General features: G+C 41.6%; 1 pseudogene; it reads left to right on the forward strand.

Moving 5' to 3' along the window:
• The first annotated feature begins 17,215 nt into the window (after nt 1–17,215).
• On the forward strand, nt 17,216–19,093 carry LOC124508735 (MKI67 FHA domain-interacting nucleolar phosphoprotein-like; annotated as a pseudogene).
• The last annotated feature ends 333 nt before the right edge of the window (nt 19,094–19,426 follow it).

Genomic DNA, 19,426 nt, shown 5'->3' on the forward strand with positions numbered 1-19,426 from the left:
TTTGAGACTCTGAAAAACCCATTAACGGAGAAGTTATTAATGTCTTTTTTTATGCAGCCATAGTGCAGAGGCAGACCCCAAAGAAACCAATCCACATTATGAAACGTTTTACAGAAATCCATTTTTAAAAATAGGAGAATGCTCTAAATGGAGTCTGGAGGTGGGAACGGAATACGTGTCTGGCCTCCTGGGCCAGCTGCAGATTTTCTAAAGAATAAAGGGAAATTCTCCTTAGTCTTCATTTTGAGACAAAGAAATAGAATGAAAACTTCTACTGTAAGATTTGGTTATCTTTTCTATTTTTCTTGTTCTCACATTTAGTTTTCTTCCTTCCTTTCGTGTACTTCCCCTACCCAAACCTAATATCTTCAGGCCTCTGTTAACTTGGATTTAACTTTAAAAATAGCAAATTATTAAACCTTCATTAGGCATGAATGTGATATACAGTTAAGTGAGTTCCTCTAAGAATGGTAGAATATAAGGGCAGGTTTTCCATCCGTAAATATGGCGCCTCTGGACTATTATCAGAGGCAATGAATGCACTCAGATGTGTTTTCCCCCACAGAGGGGAGAGATTTGCTTTCATTTTCACTCAACTAAAATCTCTTCATGAACAGAAACTGTGACTTGTTCATTTTTACCTCCCTTCCTCATAGCACAGCCCTGGTACACAGCTGGTGATCAACAAACAGTTACTGGTCAGCTGAAGCAATTCTAAATTCATCAAATCTACAGTTCACCGTTACAGCCAGAGATTTCCTTCTAGAAGCCAGACTCTTTGCCAATTGCTGTATCTTCAGAGACGAGTAGGATGTGGCTCTTAGTGTCAACGACCTTAGAGTTGGGTGGAGTCATGGTGAAGGGGGGCATTTCTGCCAGTGGTGGGGTCAGGGAGAGACAGGAAATACAGGCAGGTGGTTGCTAGGTAGACACAGGAGGAAAGGCATTGTGGAGAGAGGGTCATAGATAAGGCCAAAGCCAGGAAGGAGTCAGGCTGCTGTACACAGAGGGTATGTAGACACCTGACCGGCCAACGTGCCTGGTGACCATGTAAGAGAGCTGGTGAAGAATAATGTTGGAGACAGAACGTGTGGGGGTCACAGCGGAGGACCTGAGGATCTGTGAACCGCGCCCTGACACCCCAGCTTGTTCTGCCCAGATCTTTTCATGCTCTTGAAAAGCATCTTTTTAAATGATAAGATGCGCACGGGCACAGAGAAGTGCATGAAACGACAGAATCAGCTGTTCAGTAAATGCAAAAATGTTTCTTGAATCCCGTTCTTTTAATTGCCAGGGTGTAGCGATCACCCAAAGAAACACCAGGGGAGGTGTAGTATTAAGCCCAAAGAAACGCCAACTAAAATTTAAAAAATCACTGGGATTTGCTCAGGGTTGGTCCAGTGGCCATGGCGTGCTTTTGTGTACCCACAATATCTTCAAAGGCAAACCTTGAGGGAAATACGGTCTTCGAGGAGCCCGTTCATGACCCAGTAGGTGATCCTTTGATCACTCACCAGGGCTCGCTCACCCGGAACAGGTTTCTGGCTGCTGGTTTGGGGGGTGATCAGCAGAAGTTTAGCCGTGGGGTCTTTGATAAGTCACTAATTATTTTCACTCATTAAAAGAAAGTGTTGGAGGGGTGCCTGGGTGGCTCAGTTGGTTGAACGTCCGACTTCAGCTCAGGTCATGATCTCGCAGTCTGTGAGTTTGAGCCCCGCATCGGGCTCTGTGCTGACAGCTCAGAGCCTGGAGCCTGCCTCGGATTCTGTGTCTCCCTCTCTCTCTGCCCCTCCCCTGCTCATGCTCTGTCTCTCTCTCTCTCTCTCTCTCTGTCAAAAATAAATAAACATTAAAAAAAATTAAAAAAAAAAAAGTGTTGGAATAAATGATCCCTTTAGCTCTCAAATTCTCAGCCAGTAGCAATTTCTTACTTGATCCTCATTTTTCATGAGAGAATAAATAACCTTTATCTTTTCTCTTTATCTAGAAGTTAATTTGTCTTCTACTCCATGTTCTGCATTTTCCCTTCTCTTCTTGGCTTTTCCCATTCTTCTCCTTAAGTTTCTTTACTTGGACCCAGAAAAAAATAAAAGAAAAAAGAAAGAGGAACTTCCCTTTGGTGACAGCTAAAGTTAAAACACAGATATGAGAGATTACCTTTAATGGTTAGAGCTGTGCTGGAGAGTTTTAAGAGGATATTTCTGAATTCATTGAATTTTAAACTTACTGAAGTGGGTTTTAACCTTTTATTGAGAATTTGATAAAAAAAAAATTGGTTTCCATCTCCGCTCGCTCCCCCCAGTTTTGCATCGAGTAACAGGAAACCGTCTTTCTCCATAAACCCACTCTGGGAGCTCAGGTTGGAAATGCCTTGCATCCACAGGCATCGAAGGTGGACCAGGGGTGGATGATTGTCCACGCACATGTTGAGTTTATTTAAAGCACACCCTGATTTTGTTTTCTCTCTTTTGCTTTTTTTCTAACTCCGCTCTGTAACCTGCAGCCCTCACATGGGGGCAAGTCACAGTTTTGCCAGGTGGCTGGTCGGAAAGAGCACGTGTGCTGTCCCGTGGCCCCCGCTCTAGGCCACTCAGCTGGGAAAGGCCTCTTGTGGATTTCAAGCTGCAGGGGAAATGCAAACCAGGTTTCTGGGCTCTGAAATAGTAATAAAATGTGGCCAGGAGCTCAGCTGTGGGTAGGTCTCCCCATGTAAACCTTTTTATTTTATGACGTATCCGAAATGGCCTGCTCTGAGTTTTATAGTTATGATCAGTCAGAAACCTCAGATTGTACCTACTGTGTGGAAGAGGTGGAGGGTCAGGTACACGTTTCGTGGTTGTCTTGAGCACAGTAGGGATTCCTTGCTCAGTAGTGAGTGTTCCGGGTGGGTGAAGTTTGTAGCCTGTACATTTAGATAGCGATTGCTGAACAGCAGCGTGTGTTGGGGGTGGGAGGGATGACTGATGGAAGTGCACGTGCATGTGTGCAAGGGCACGTGTGTGTCTTGTTCACCAGTCAGGCTCTACCTGCTGCGAAGGAAGCTCCGGGAGCCCTTTTGCTTCATCATTTTTAAATGTTCAAGTTAAAAAAAAAAATGAGCACTTGAGACATTAAAATAGCATCCAACAGTACTCAACCATCTGGTTCGTCAGGGTGACTTTTCGGAGATAAAGATTTTTTTCTTAAGGACTAAATGGTCTCATTTGGCAACTTCAACATGCCAGCAATGATCAGCATTGTTTGCGTGGTATCTCCTAATGCTGGAAATAACGCAAACAGGAAAACAAAGTCATTTTTTGTTGAAAGAACATCCTTGTAAATACCACACGGCGTGAGGTTTGGTAGGTACTCCTCAAGTGTTCCACAATATTATGATTGAAAGAAGATTATCTTTCTATTTTTCATCAGTTGCATTAATTTTGCAACTTTTGCTTTTTTATTATGTCCATTTTTGTTTTGTTTTGTTTTTTGGGAGAGTGCAAGCAGGGGAAGGGCAGAGAGAGAGGGAGACAGAGGATCCCAAGAGGGCTCCGTGCTGACAGCAGAGTTCTCATATGCAGATGTGTGTGAGAAGGGAAGATCCTAAGAGGTCAAGTGCACTCCTGTTGTCTGGACTGCCAAGGGGTCCCCATAGTGATCGTCGGGACTCTGGGCCACTGAGGAATTTAAGATGGTTCTTTGAGACTTCCTGCTATGCCACCTGCAAGTCTGGATGGAGGGATCATTGATCTGATTGATCAAAGATCCTCATCTGGGTGACCTCCTTCAAAATCTCAAATTGTCCCCACCTTTGCTCTGAGCACTGCCATACTAGCAATGCAGTGGGAAATACAGCAGAGTGGGAAATGATGTTATTTTCTCCTGTACCTGCTTTGTTCATTCTCTCAAGATGACTTTAGGTGGTAAGGTGCTGTTAGTTGAGCTAGGCATATGTGTTAGTTTCCTATTACTGCTGTAACAAATGACCGCACACTTAATGGGGTCAAATAAAAAACAAATGTGGACTTAGGTAAGGAGGCACTTTATTGAAAAGGATTATTGCAAGAGAAGTGGAGGGACTATTGCAACAGGGAGAACATTCTGTCCACGAGATCTGCAAGCATCTTCTAGGTCAGGCAGGAAAAGTATTCTGTCTTATAAAGAGGAGTGAATAAGGCTAGTAGAACTGGGTATGTGCAGCAGGATGATAGGACAGTAGAGCAGAGAATGTGTTACCCTGAGGCCAGCCTGTTCATAAGAGAGAAAGAGGGGCTCCGGTTGAGGGTGGGTCAAAGTTCAGGGACCTGGAGGAAAGAGAGAAACTTAACTGATGTTGGGTTAACATGGATTTTGCTCCAATTGTCATTGTGGACAAACAGTCCATTGAATCATGTATGGAGCAAAGAAGGTGGATATGGAGGGTCTGCGTCTGGCCTTGTCTTTGGGAAATAAGAGGGGCAGCCTTGAGTCTTATCTAAGTCACTCGATGAAGAGAGGTTCTTTGCTGTTTCCCAGAGCATAAAATGGTGTTTTTTTTTTGTTTTTGTTTTTGTTTTTTTTTTTTTTTTTTTTTTTAACATCATCTGTTTTTCCGGACTACAGGGTTCAGGTCAAATTCGAAGTTGTCAGTGCCTGAAAACAATGCAAATTATTATCTTACATTCTGGGAGGTGGAAGTCTTATGTGGGTATCGCTGGACTAAAATCATTGTGTTGGCAGGGCTGTGCTCCCTTCTGGGGGCTCCAGGGGAGGATAGGGAGGATTTATTCCCTTTAATTTTTCAGCTTCTGGAGGCTGTGCCATTCCTTGGCTGTGTCTCCTTCCAGGCTCCAAAGCCAGCCATGGCTGGTACAATTCTCCTCAGGCTATGTCACTTTGACACTGACCCTCCTGCTTTGCTCTTCCACTTGCATAATCCAGGATAATCTTTCAAAGTTAAAGTCAGTGGATTACCAACCTTAATTCCATCTGCAACCTTAATCCCTTTTTGTCACATAAAGTAACAGATTCCCAGGTTCCAGGAAAAAAGACTTGGACATCTTTGGGGGTTATTATTTGCCTAGCACTCTACATCTCTCAAATAATTCATGGAAGGTACAAAAAGATCTATTTTACCAAATACTAATTTTTGGAGTACTTATAATTTTTTGACTCAAGGCAGCAGCTCTCAGACTTTTTCATCTTGGATCCTTTCTACACTCTTAAAATTCTTATCGACCCCAAAGAGCTTTAGTTAATGTAGGATGTATCTATTGATGTTTAGTGCATTAGGAATTAAAACTGAGAGCGGCGCCTGGGTAGCTCAGTCACGTGAGCAAAGGACTCTTGGTTTTGGCTCAGGTCATGATCTCATGGTTTGGTGGGTTGGAGCCCTGCATCGGGTTCCATGCTGACAGTGCGAAACCTGCTTGGGATTCTCTGTCTCCCTCTCTCTTCATCCCTCTCCCACCCATGCTGTCTCTGTTTCTCTCAAAATAAACAAATTAATTGAAAAAAAAAAAAGGAATTAAGGCTGAGAAAATTTAAATACATTTATTGATTCATTTTAAGTGTCTGTAATAAACATTGTGTCCTAATGCAAATAACAGTTTAATTTAAAATAAATATATTTTCTAAAAGAAAATTTTAGCAAGAAAAGGAGCATTGTTTCACATTTTTGCAAATCTCTTGGTCTGGTTTGATAGAAGACGGCCAAGTCTCATATTTGATTCTTTATTCAATCTTTCACAATATACTGTTTTGGTTGAAGTGTGTGAATAACATCCAGACTCACACAGATGTGTAGTTGGAAAATGGGGGGAATGGGTGTTGCAATTATAGATAATTGTGGATATGCTCCTTTCATACTATGCCAGAATTTGACAAGTGAGACAGGTGGTAGTTTTTATTATTTATTGATTTATTTACCTATTTATTCATTTTTATTAAATTTTTTTTAAATATTATTTTTGAGAGAGAGAGAGAGAGAGAGAGAGAGAGAGAGAATATTAGGCAGGCTCCACGATCAGTGTGGAGTCCAACATAGGGCTCGACATCACAACCGAGAGATCATGACCTGAGCCAAAATCAAGAGTCAGATGCTTAACTGATTAAGCCACCCAGGTGCCCCACAGATGGTAGTTTTTAAAAGTTTAATTGCTAAGCACACTTGGGTGACTCAGCCGGTTAAGTGTCTGACTCGATTGCTCAGGTCATGATCTCACGGTTTGTGGGATCGAGCCCTGAGATGTGCTCTGTGCTGACAGTGCAGAACCTGCTTGGGATTCTTTCTCTCCGTCTCTCTGCCCTTCCCCGCATCCCCCCCCCCCCCAACGCACACTCTCTGTCTCTCAAAATAAATAAAGATTAAAAAAATAAAAATTTAATTGCAATGTGGACTATGAAAACACGTCAACGAGCATTTTGTGATCTATTACTCTAACATCCAATGGTCTTGCATTTTGAATAAATCTTTCACTTATGCATAATTTTATAATACTGTTCATGATAATTTGGGAAATATTGATTCATAGAGTTACAAAGATCTTCCAATTGTCAAATTTTTAGCACAACATCAAAAAGTCACTTTCGTTAACATCACTACTAATTTTGTCAGAAAAAAACTAAGCTTTGAAAAGCTCACACTGACAATATGAATTTTCTAAATTTCTGTTTTTCTCTTGAAAGGTCAGACTTTATTACTGGCAACAAATCTGCCTTTTCCCCTGTGTGGGCACTTGTACTAAAGGTGCAAAACCAGCAGTGAATGAAATGGTTGGTGCGTGCCCGTGAATCATGGCAGTGACAGCAAACTGAACAGTCATGGCACTCTTCCCCACCCCACGCAGTAAAAGCAAAGAAACAAAAATCATTTTCACTTAAATAGGTTCATGATGAAATGGCAAAAATTATTAATTTTATTAAATCTCAACCCTTCAGTGCATGTGTTTAAAACTATTCCTTGGTAATGAAATGACAAGTACATATACTGACTTCTGCCAAGTACCAAAGTATGATGGTCAGCCCCAAGAACAGACCTTGTGCTGCTGTGAGTTTTTTTTTTTTGGTAGACCTGAAAAAATGACAGACAAACGGTAGTTCTTTAGACTTGGGTGTTGGGCAGATATTTTCTTAAAAATGAGCGAAATAGGTCAATCACTTCAAGGAGAATAGTGAACAGTGAAAAAGGCACACAATATCTCAGCTTTATTATAAAAATATTCTGGCCATATGGAAAGTTCTTGGAGACTTCCAGCGTTTCTGTAAAATACTCTTGGAAAACCTTTTTATTTTTTTCTACAGGAGAAGAGGAAGAGTCTTACCTTTGCTTACCTTAGGACCACTGCATTTATCCAATTATCTAGTCATCAGATTATCTTTGTCATGAGAGAACCAGGGAGGACAGAGGCAACTTATGGTTAGGAAATCGGAATCACAAAAGGCTTGGGGAATGAATGGAACCCAAGATAGCAAGATAGAAGGACCCAAGTTATCTGCTACCATAAAGATACTCTAGCCAGGAGCCAGCCTAAAGGCAGCAGATTCCATGTAAAGTTGAAAAGGATAAGGAAACTCATGACAAAGAAAGGTTCATCTTTGTTCGCTTTGCATGACCCAAGTGGCTGAGCTTTTGGGGACACGTGCTTCTTCACACAGGTGGAGAGAACGAGGTCTATCTGATAGTCTGATTGTCAGAGTTCAATGAGATAATGAATATAAATGGACTGGCACAGAGTGGGTGTTCAGTAATGGAACCTGTTATCAGTATGACTTGATGAGCTTACACTATGCCTCTGTGCTCTCTAGATCTTTCTGCAGACAGTGCTCCGTGTTGTTTGGAGACCCGTGGTGTTTAGGACCCACATGTGCCAGATAAACCATTCCTTCTTCTCCCTGGACCCTGACTCTGCATCACACTGTGGGTTTGTCCCATCCTAGCTCACTCCCTATCATGTCTACCCCACGTGATTCCTTGCCTGGGGAAATACACTCATCAGTGCTCCTCTGAGGGGGGTTCACCCCCCTGGATCAAGAGCAGCCCCCCACCCACTCACCCACCCCCAGCTGCTAGCACACCTTTGTCTTTACCAATTAGCTTGTGGCTTGGGGCAAGTCAGGATCTTCCCATGTCAGTGTGATTGGTACTTCTCAGATGTAGGGTCAGAACTTCCCCTTTTAGTGGATTAAACTGTTGTTTATGATAGAATGTAATCTTGAAGCTATATGCTCCTCATGAAGGAAGTGTCAGCCCCATTTTAGAGACTGTCAACAAGAACCATACCACAATTTTTACTCACTGTAACTACCAAAGTGCCAAGCACTTCACGGATGTTGTCTCGTTTAATTCGCCTGAGTCCCTGCCGGGCAGATGTGGTGATGCCCTTTCCACGCGGAGCCTGGGGTTCTGGGGTTTGGTGAATGGGTGAGAGCCAAACCCTGAGCTGGTGAGAGCTGGTTTTGAGGAAAGTTGGATTTCCAGCCAAAGCTTGTCTCATTTTTACAACACTCTGCCCCTTTTCCCAATGACAAGCAAGTTGCTATGCTTTTCTTCACTTACTTTAGTATAGTCACAATTAAAATTCACATTTCCTTCTGGAGTGCTGTTCATCTTTGCTGAAGTAGCAGCTTCCTGACATAATTTCTGACCAGAGACTCTCCGTCAAGTTTTTAGCAGTTTTGGGGAAAAAACCCCTTCAAACCTTGTCTCACTCACGGTGTGATGTCCGCCTGTGCCCGTGCAAGGTGGCTTCATTCATCCACCGCGGGCGTCAGGGGTTGGCAGTGTCTTGGAGACATGGTCGGGGTTGGCTTGCCGCTGGCGTCCCAGCTTCCAGACACCACGGTTGCTCAGCTGGCCTGTCCCGAGTCAGCAGTGGTGAGGCAGCAGTCAGCTCTGGGGTCACACTTGGGCAAGCTGGTCCCTGCCCAGGGTTCGCAATACCATTAATGTGTGAGGGGTCACGGTCATTGTCCCTGGACCACAAGGAGAAGGTTTGCATAAGCAAACTCCCTGGTGGGGAATGTGTCTTTCTTTTTTAATGTTTACTTATTTTTTAAAGAGAGAGAGAAAGAGAGAGAGAGACAGAGAGTGAGTGGGGGAGGGGCAGAGAGAGACAGAGAGAGAGAGAGAGAGAGAGAGAGGGAGACACAGAATCTGAAGCAGGCTCCAGACTCCAAGCTGTCAGCAAAGAGCCTGATGTGGGGCTCAAACTCACGAACCGTGAGATCCTGACCCGAGCCAAAATCGAATGTTCAACCGACTGAGCCACCCAGGCGCCCCTGGAATGCGTTTTGAAAGCATTGCTGGCAGCATTTCTGCACTGAAGCTCCATTGAGGGTCTGGATTTTCCTAATAAAAATAACTCCTGGGCTAGGAGGCCTGTTCTGTTTTGCACTCTGACTCTTGCCCTGCTGATGTCACCAGGCTTAGCCACATCTCTGATGCGCTCCGGCCAGCCGACACCGAAGTCAAATGCTACCCACTTCACGCAATAAATACAATGCAGCCCCAAGGGAGTTTATTTATTCCACAGCCAGATGTTCAGGCCTCAGTACCTCTTCCTGAATCAGAAAAGTAGTGTTTTCCCATTTGTCTCTCTTCAACTAATCTGACATTCTTCAGGCACTAGGTGTAACTGCTGAGTCGTAATGCTTCCTTTCAAACTTTAATCAGGTACACGAGGCAGATGTGCTGGTCTCCCGTGAGTTTCTCGTCATTTATAAGTGCCAGTTTGTAGTTTTAATATCATCTCAAATGTCAGGGTTCTGGCATGATTCTAATTTTAGTCCCTTTCTATCTTTCCTCCATTGTTTATGGAAATGGCATAAACACCCCCCTGCTTGGCAAGGACGTGCTAAGCATTTGGTCACATGTGTCTTCATCTGCCTCCTTGAAGACTTTTACTTTTTTTTTTATTTTTTTTTTTTAATTTTTAATCTCAAGGGAGATTACCTTCTCGACCAGAGATGTTTCGTTGGTTCCTGCGAGCAGATGTTGGGAGAGCAGGATACACTCTATTGTACGAGTTTTCATGCTTTGGATTCCTCGGCACCGTGGGGCCGTGAATGTTATTAAGCTGTAATTAATGAGCTGGTGCGCTTATTGGATGTGGTAGTTGGCCTGTCATTTGACTTCATCAAGTAGCGCTTTCTTTCCTCTTGTGGCTCCAGTCCAGGATGGTCTGGTGGTTCTGTGGTGTCCTCCTGTCATTGCCCTTTTATCCTTACCTTTCGGTTTTTGTCTTCCCTCTCGTGACCTCCTGGGTGCAAGACGGGCAGGACGGAGGCTTCAGCACCAGTTCCACATTCATGCCCCGGCTTGGAGGGAGAGGAAGAGTCAGTAGGCTGCCTCTCAGGGGCTCTATCTGTTCTTATGTGGGAGAGGATGGCGTCTCCACGGGTTCCTGCCTCCCTCACCTGGGGCCAGAACCGTCTCGTGACTCTGTTCCCCACCCCTGCACCCCTGCTCATGCATGGGAGCTGTGAGACTATTTCCGGCAGCACTGACTGCTGCCCTGAACAAAACCGGGATTCTTCAGGAAGCAATCGGAGGGATACCATCTGCCTAAGATCTCCGTCTTAACTAAATCGTCTTCTGAGCCTCATGATCAATCTTCCTTTCATCTGGCCCTGCCTTTGGGTAGTCTTGGTGTTCCAGTTTCTGATATATGCTTCCCTGGACTCTCAGTGTTTTTCTCATTAACCTTATGCCATTTGTCACTCAGATTCCTTAACAGGCGGAACACGGTGCAAGAACCTCACGTATCTAGACTCCATCTTCAAGGCTATGGGCGCACTGCCCTGCCTATATCCACATTTCTTCATTCTGGGAACAAGATACAGCCCAGGCTTGTCTTGTGTCCATGACACGAGCCTCCTCATTTTCCAGTCCATGTTTCCATATTGAGCCCCAGCATCTAAATTTTTATGGGATTTATCCCCTTAGAATCTCAGCACTTGTATCACTCGTCCTGAAGTTGGCTGTGTTCTTCGGACCATTGGAAAGCTATATATCCCATGACCTATAAATACCTCTTAGAAAGTCTCAAAAGCTTAAAGCAGTGGTCCCCCCTTGGGGCCACAGAAGGCGGAACTCATGCCAGGTGTTTTCTGTATTATGTGCGTAAACGCTGAGTACACTCAGACCACATGCCTTAATGTATTTGAATCGTCGGGAGGACCCGGGAGAGGGCTCAGATTGAGGATTTGCCCTGTAGTCAAGCTGCTATTCTGGTGTGACCTTGGTCAGGGAGGGCTGATGCAATGATCTGGACAGGAAATCCGAATTGGTGAATTTCTTTCCAGGTAGGACAACTGCAGGGTAAAAACTTTGGATTCTAGAGGTAGAAGGGCATCGGGATACCACTGGTTAAATGCCTGTGTTTCACAGATGAGGACACTTAGCCTCAGGGAGAACAAATAGAAGTCAGAAGTTGTACTGGTAATCAGGCAGGTCTACGCTTGGAATGCAAGTGTTTTCAAGCCTGGTCGCAGGACTGTGCCCCAACATTGTTTTTTAGGTGAAAGGTTTTGTCCTTCTGCCCTGTCCCCTTCCCCTAGTGATGCCAGAACAACCAGAAAGCCCGAGTAGCTGAAGAAGAAGCAGATACCTCCGAGGCAGCCAGCCACCTGGTACCAGTAGGTAGAATTAAAACAGTTGTGAAGGCATTGAAGGATCTCAATCCAATCTTACCTGTTCTATCCTGTTGAGGGCCTTAGCCTCTCCTCCTTCTGCACTTGAAGAGTATTTTGTTGCTGTGTGTTATATCGTTGCAATTGCTTTATATAATTAACCTGGAAGGGGGGAAAAAAAAGATGTTGGATTTCAAAAGTAAGTCAGAAGTGTGTTTAGTTCACCTTAGTGACTTCCTTTATTTAGTGCAAAATCTTCCATATACAGAGAGATCAATCACATCACAGGTTTTCTTAATTGCACTTTACTCTTGAGTGCAATTAAAAGCATCGGTGCTGGCCGGTTTCATGCTTATATTCTAAGACTTCATTAGCAGTTGCTGTGGATGGAGTCCTATGCTTCAGAAAGTGCTTTTAAAAGATAGAGACCTGGATCTCACTTCTCTTTCCTACACCCTGCAGATTCTGGATTAATTGGTCTCAGGTGTGTGCTAGGCATTGGAATTATTAGAAGATAATGAAGCAAATAGTAACAACAACAAGACAAACTCCCCAGGTGATGCTCAAATGCAGTCAGGGAAGAGATACGAATTCTCATGCATTTATCAAAACATTACTTAGATTTAGGGAATCGATTCCATGAATCAATTTTCATGACCTTTAATATGTATTTTATTTATTTGTTTATTTACAAATTTTTAATGTTTATTTTATTTTTTTTGAGAGAGACAGAACACAAGTGGGGGAGGGAAAGAGAGGGAGGGAGACACAGAATCCGAAGCAGGCTCCAGGCTCTGAGCTGCCAGCACAGAGCCCGATGCGGGGTTCGAACCCACGAACCATGAGATCATGACCTGAGCCAAAGTCGGACACTTAACTGACTGAGCCACCCAGGCTCAGTATTTAATTTTCTTATGTGAAATGCTGTGTATAGACGATTTAGTCTGATTTTTCTAAATACAGACTTAGGTGATCCACGATAAATGTAGATAATGTGCTCAGTGTTATCTCTTCTACAATCATGGTTTGTTATTGCTGCTTTTTAGGGCAAATGAATCAGACTTTACAGAGGGAAAGCTGGACTGAGCTTAAGTAGAAAAGGTGGTCAGATTTCATGTGTCATTAAATTATTCAAATCATTATTTAACAAAAATAATTAGTTCTCGGCAGATCATGATGGTTTCCCCTCAATATTCATTCCCCCTTCTTCTTTAATCATAGAACTTCCACTTGCTAGCTGGGAACATAATTTCCCAGGACAAAAATGAAATTCCCTAATCTCTTTCACAGCTGGTATGGCCATATAATTAAATTCTAGCCAAAGTAATATGAGCAGAGTGGTATAGGCATCTTCCAGTAAGGATCCCTAAAGGGAGGGAGAATACACTTCTGCCCTTTCCTCTTCTACTTCCTTCCGGACACATTGCGAGAGCTGAGGCAGCCATCTTGATCAACACGGTCTTTGCCATGTGGCGAGAATGGCAGAGATCCTACTGATTGTGGAGCTCTCATACTTTGTCTACCTGAGAGAGAATAAATAATTTTTTGCTTCAGCCACTGTTATTTTGTGTTTTCTGTCCCATTGAGCTCAAATCAAAGTCGGTGCCCATTTGGAATTACAGTTGGATGTGTCACTATTGATTAGGAGAGAAGCATCCTGAACAGAGGGTCTAAGTCTATAAATGTATTCTGAAAATATTAGGGCTGTAAGGAAGCCATTTTGGTGCTGTTGGTGCTTTTTTTTTTGGAGTAAGGAGTCTTCACTCTCCAGTCTGTTTTCATTATATTTTGGCTTCTCTACTTGTCTTAATATTTCCTCTTTCCATTTTGATGAGTTCTGATCAAAGTCGGCCAAACCAAAAGGCAGAAGAGGTGATAAAGCCTGGTGTCTCAAGAAGGTGAAATTTTGCTTCTCATAGGCCCCAGATACCACATCCTCAAGGCCCACACCTGTCATATGGGTTCTGAGCACAGTGTGTCTCAAGAACAAAATGACCAATCAAATGCACTAGTACTGAAGATTAACAGAAATTATTTTTCAAATTAGGTCTGGCACATGCGTCCTAAATGGGAATAAACACAAAGTTTTGCGTTTGTGACATCAGTGATTGCATAGTGGCTTTGATAAATTAGAATGATTGGGTATTGAAACCAAAAGCACACACATAGGGACCGATATAAAACTCAGCTGAAGGGTATTGAAATTACCTAGACAACTATGTCACTGGATTAGTCAAATAAGAGTACATCACTGGGTCAGAATCAGTCACTCATTGTCAGTGCACAGAAATCAGACGTCTGGGCATGGAGACACAAACGGTGAGAGACAAGCTGTTCACTGTTCACTCCCACGGGCCACCACAGGACTTGGCACATGTCATATGCTCAGTTTGTATAGAAACACTAGATGAATTAATGTATTAGAGAAAATGTCCATCTCAGAATTTAGAAAAAGGTTGGAATCCACAGAGTGTTAAACATGAGCAAAAAATGCATTAAGGGTTAAGAGGCACAAGTTGTAAAAGCAATGGAAAGATCTCACAGTTTGGAGAGAGGAAGTTTAAGACAGGATAATGGTTTCAAAGCATCTGTTGACATGAAGACCTGAACAAAATAGTATGAATTAAGATGCATTGCAGACTTCCTGATTTACACAGAGTAAATAAGGTACATGGGAAGACTGAATATGATGGAAGAAAAAAAATCAGAAAAAGATTTCACTATGGATTGATGTTTGAAATTTAAAGAGATTAATCAAATTATTTCGACAACAAATGATTCACAATATTTTGATTGACTCAAGCCTGTGGCTGAGGTAAACAGTTTATCATAGAGAAAAGTTACGAGACAGCAGAAACTATTTCACTGAATTCACTAGGTATGTCTAGCTCAAGTTTTACAAATACCTGGGAAACTGCAAAATTCTTCTAATTTTTAGGTACTGAAAGTCAGAGTAATGATTAATTAGATTGGGAATTTGTCTCTATAGTAAAAGATGATCTTGACAATAGAGGGAAATAATGGAGTTTCTATTCTAAGAAACATTCTCCCCCAAGCAATCTTGCCTTTACTGGGACTAGGTAAGCAAATTTTGAAGGTATTCCCTTTGGATTCCCAAAGAATAGTGAACTCGTGAAAATGAAGAAATCTCAGGTTTAAACTCTGAGATAAGGAAGAGATAAGGGTAATAGGCTTGATGAAATCCAAACCCATCCACTGGACCTTCAGTTTTATTTTACTGAGGAGAAGGGAATATTTTCTTGACTGTGTCTACCCAGGCACAGAGAATGAAATTCATTGAGTCAATTACTTAAGTCATGTATTTTTGCAAGCCTGTTTGGGGGCCACAATTGAGGCAGACTGCCATTCAGATCCCCTGTACACTTTTCCTTTTAAAATTTTATTTTCCTGTATAACTGAAGACTCTACATAATGACAACAAACTGATTTGTTTTCAAAAGGGGCAAAATCAATGATCATGTTCTGCAGAAATAGATGTGAACTGATGAGTATCTGCTTAAGCTTCTCCACCTGAACTTGAGTAGATGACAGCACTTAACTCTTCTCTCTCCTTTTAAAATCCACACAACAGAAGGCTTTCTCAAGTCTAAGCAAAGTCATGGACACTACCCTCTTCCCCTTTTTATAAAACTCAAATGATATGGATCTTTCTCAACTCATCGTTATACATTCCCTGCATTGTCAGGCTGTATGCAGAAACTTTCTTTCCCAGCTCTTTCAAATTTGTATGTTAAAGCTCACTTATAAGACCTGCTTTTCCCACTGAACAGTCCAAATAATTAGTAGAATTTTCAGTTATGTTCTGGGCAATTATTTACATGCTTTACATATTAATATAGTTTTAGAATGAAGTGGGCAACTATCTTCACCGTCCACTTTACTGAAACAAGAAAGGTAAAAATATACCATCAAACTTGACTAAGGATATAGAGATTTAAAATTCACGGTAGACCATCAATAGCCTTAAAAATGGTTTAGGCACGGGGTGCCTGGGTGGCTCAATTGGTTAAGCATCTGACCTCAACTCACGTCATGATCTCATGGTCAGTGGGTTCGAGCCCCACATCAGGTTCTGCGCTGACAGCTCAGAGCCTGGAGCCTGCTTCACGCTCTGTGTCTCCTTCTCTCTCTGTCCCTCCCCTGCTCATGCTGTCTCTCTCTCTCTGAAAAATAAAGAAACATTTAAAAAAAGTGGTTTAGGTACATTTAGACAATAATTGTGGGAACTTGAATGTTGACATTGGTATGGCAATAGAATCATTCATAACCGGAAGTCAGTTAGAGATGATCTCTTTCAAGCTTTCCATCTATTTTTGGATTAAAGTAATATTTATATTATTATTTTTTTTTTAAATTTTTTTTTTTTTAACGTTTATTTATTTTTGGGACAGAGAGAGACAGAGCATGAACGGGGGAGGGGCAGAGAGAGAGGGAGACACAGAATCGGAAACAGGCTCCAGGCTCCGAGCCATCAGCCCAGAGCCTGACGCGGGGCTCGAACTCACGGACTGCGAGATCGTGACCTGGCTGAAGTCGGACGCTTAACCGACTGCGCCACCCAGGCGCCCCAATATTATTATATCACCTTATAAAACATTTGAGAAGCACAGAAAAGTATAAAGAAGAAAACACCACAGAAATCTCACCTCCCTGAGATGCGACAAATATTTTCCACATTTTTTTCCTGTATCTCTCCCTTTCTCCCCTACACCCTCCACATTTCCAGATCACAACCCGGAAAGTTATTACACTACCATTGGCAGTGATGTGTTTTATCACATCTCTACCAATGTTATGGTATCATATTTGCAAGTTTAATTGGTCCGAGTAGTATTTCATCGTTGAGCAAACATTTCTTTAATTACTGGCCATGATGCATTTCTTTCCCCTCCAAATGTTTAGCCATTGCAACCTTCTCTTTCGTAAACTTTTGGTTCTGTCTGTTCTCCAGGTGCCTATCAGGATCTTAGTACTTTTGTAACTAAATTTGTAATTTGTCATATATGTTGCGTGTACTCTGCGAAAATTGAAAACATTTTAGTTGGTAGTGTATTTTATTGTATTAGTAATTATGTCATCTTTCATTCTTTGCCTGTATACAATGCTTCTTAGCAATCCTCAATTTGTATTCTTTCAAATTTTTGTATCCTTAATAATTATTTTGTTAAATTCCAAGCTTAAGGTTTTAATTGAAATTATGTTTAACCTATGTGTCAAGTTGCAAGACATTAACACATCCGGCAACATGGACACTTCTGATGACTTATTCAGATTTTCTTTTACATTGTTTAAAACATATGGCAGGGAAAGAGATATTTTCTCAATGAAGCACCTTGGAAAAAAGTCAACAGTTTAAAAATAAACACTCTTGTAAAATTTACAAATTTTAATGCAAGGTTATTATTGGTGTATTGAAAACATTATTGATTTTGTGTATTTATCTTACGTGTATCCGCTTGGCTGAACGTTATGAATTAGGAGAGTTTTTTCAGCTTATTTATGTAGATTTTATAGATATACAGCCACATTAGTCACTAATAATGACACTATTGTCTCTTCCTAATTATTGTCATCTGTTTTTAGATTTGTAGTAGCATCCAGAACAATGCTAAAAAAGAATGATGATTACAGCCTTCCTTTAATGAGGTTGACTCTCATTGACTTAATAATGGCAATGGCTTTTGGTATGAAATTGTTACCGTGTCTCATGTTTTTAATTCCTAGACTTTTTAAAGCTTATAAATTCAAGACTAATGATTAAACTTTATTAAATATTTTTTAACCCCAAATTGAGGCAACTACAAGGTTTCCCTTATTTGAGTTAATAATATTTCAATTCTAAAACCTTTATTAAAGCATCCAGGCATTTGTACTTAATTTTAGTGGATTATAAATTTGCTAGTATTTCAGTTAGGACTTCTTTATATACCTACAGAAATAGATGAGCTTGATTTCTCATAAATTTATTTTACAATGTATTTCTCTCTTTTTTTAGTCTGTTATTAAATATTGGGACAGTTTTTTAATATTTGAGATTTTTTTTGTATTATATGAACAAATTAATTTATAATATAGCTTTATAATCAAATAATCTGGCTTCTATAATTTCTGCTTTTATAACTATGGAATTGAGATTTTTTGGCTAAGTTTAATATCAGTCTGCCAAATTTCTATTGATGATTTTATTTTTTTTGTAGACTGCAAAGCTTGATTTAGACTAATTTTTTTGATTGCATTATTCTAATTATCTATGTCTTTTGATCTACCTGATTGGTATATTAAAATATTCTCTCTCTCGACGAGTCTGGGTGGTTCAGTCGGTTAAGTATCCGACTTTGGCTCAGGTCATGATCTCGAGGTTTGTGGGTTCAAGCCCCCCGTCGGGCTCTGTGCTGACCGCTCAGACCTGGAGCCTGCTTTGGATTCTGTGTCTCCTTCTCTCTCTGCCCCTCCCCTGCTCGTGCTCTCTCTCTCTCTCTCTCAAAAATAAACAAACATTAAAAAAAAAAGATTCTGTCTCTGTATATGTATATATATGATCACTTAAAAATATAAAATATAGCGGGGGAGCCGCGTGGAGCTCTTGGGCTTGGAAGCTGTCCCCAAGGTCCTGCTCCTGTCGCTGAACACGCAGGAGGTGGCCAAGTTTCAGAAGGAGGTGGTGCAGGCTTGCAGGGGTGCAATCCAGTGACAGGAGGAAGCAAAACTTACTACTGGAGTAATCTATGTGGGCCACTTACCTCCAGCACTTTATGAAACCCAGATCCCAGCGTATTTCTCCCAGTTTGGCACTGTTACAAGATTCAGACCGTCCAGAAGGAAACGGACTGGAAATAGTAAAGCTATGCCTTTGTGGAGTTTGCATCTCAAAATGTTGCCAAGATAGTTGCTGAAACAATGAACAACTACCTTTTTGGTGAAAGGCTCTTAAAGTGTCATCTTATACCACCTGAAAAAGTGCATGAAGAACTTTTCAGACGGTGGCAGATTCCATTTAAAAAGCCATCCTATCCAGCACTGAAGCGGTATAATCAGAATCGGATGCTTCTTCAAAAGCTATAGACGGAGGAGTGACTTAAGAAGAAAGAAAAATTACTCAGGAAAAGAATTGCTGAAAAAGGAATTGATTATGATTTTCCTCCACTAATTTTATGTAAAAAGAAAAAGAAAAAAGAAATGCTTCAGACACTGGTCTTCAGAAATCTACAAAAAGCCAGGTCAGGTCTTACCAAAGGAGAAGAAGAAAAAGAATTCATTCACTCCTAGCAGTCCTGAGCAGACTGTGGCTAGCCAGGGCCCCACACCAGTTTGCACACCAACAGTTTTGGAGAAACGAAAATCTGAAGCGGCTAAAATGAATGTTGATGACAAAGATAACGGAACAGTTTTCAAATAGCCTGTACCTGGTATAAAAGAGGAAACACAAGCGACTCGAACACCTACACACTCAAGGAAAAAAAGACGAAGAAAAGGCAGTCAGTGATTCTAAGTGTATGATATTTCTTCTGAAAAATGTGATTTTATTGTGAGGCCTAATTCTTTGTATTGAACTACAAGCGATGGAATGCAACCATTGACAAAGTTCTTGGAGGAAAAACTGGCGGTTCGCGTCAGTAAGGAAAGCAGTCGGTAACTGGCTTGCCTGTCCTTGCTGGCGTAGAGCAGCGTGCAACATCTGGGCTCACTCTGCCTCTTTGTCCTGGTCTCTAGTGTCCTTTGCAGATTTCATAGCTGTCTTTAGTTACTCTTCCTGGATAGAAAAGTCACCGTTTACTGCAGCTTTTGTTGTTACCGTCGAATAAAGAAAGAAACTCTT

This window comes from Lynx rufus, unplaced genomic scaffold (genome assembly GCF_022079265.1).
Source record: "Lynx rufus isolate CCGP_SWC_20201006 ecotype Redwood Valley unplaced genomic scaffold, mLynRuf1.p SCAF_1, whole genome shotgun sequence".
NCBI lineage: Eukaryota > Metazoa > Chordata > Mammalia > Carnivora > Felidae > Lynx > Lynx rufus.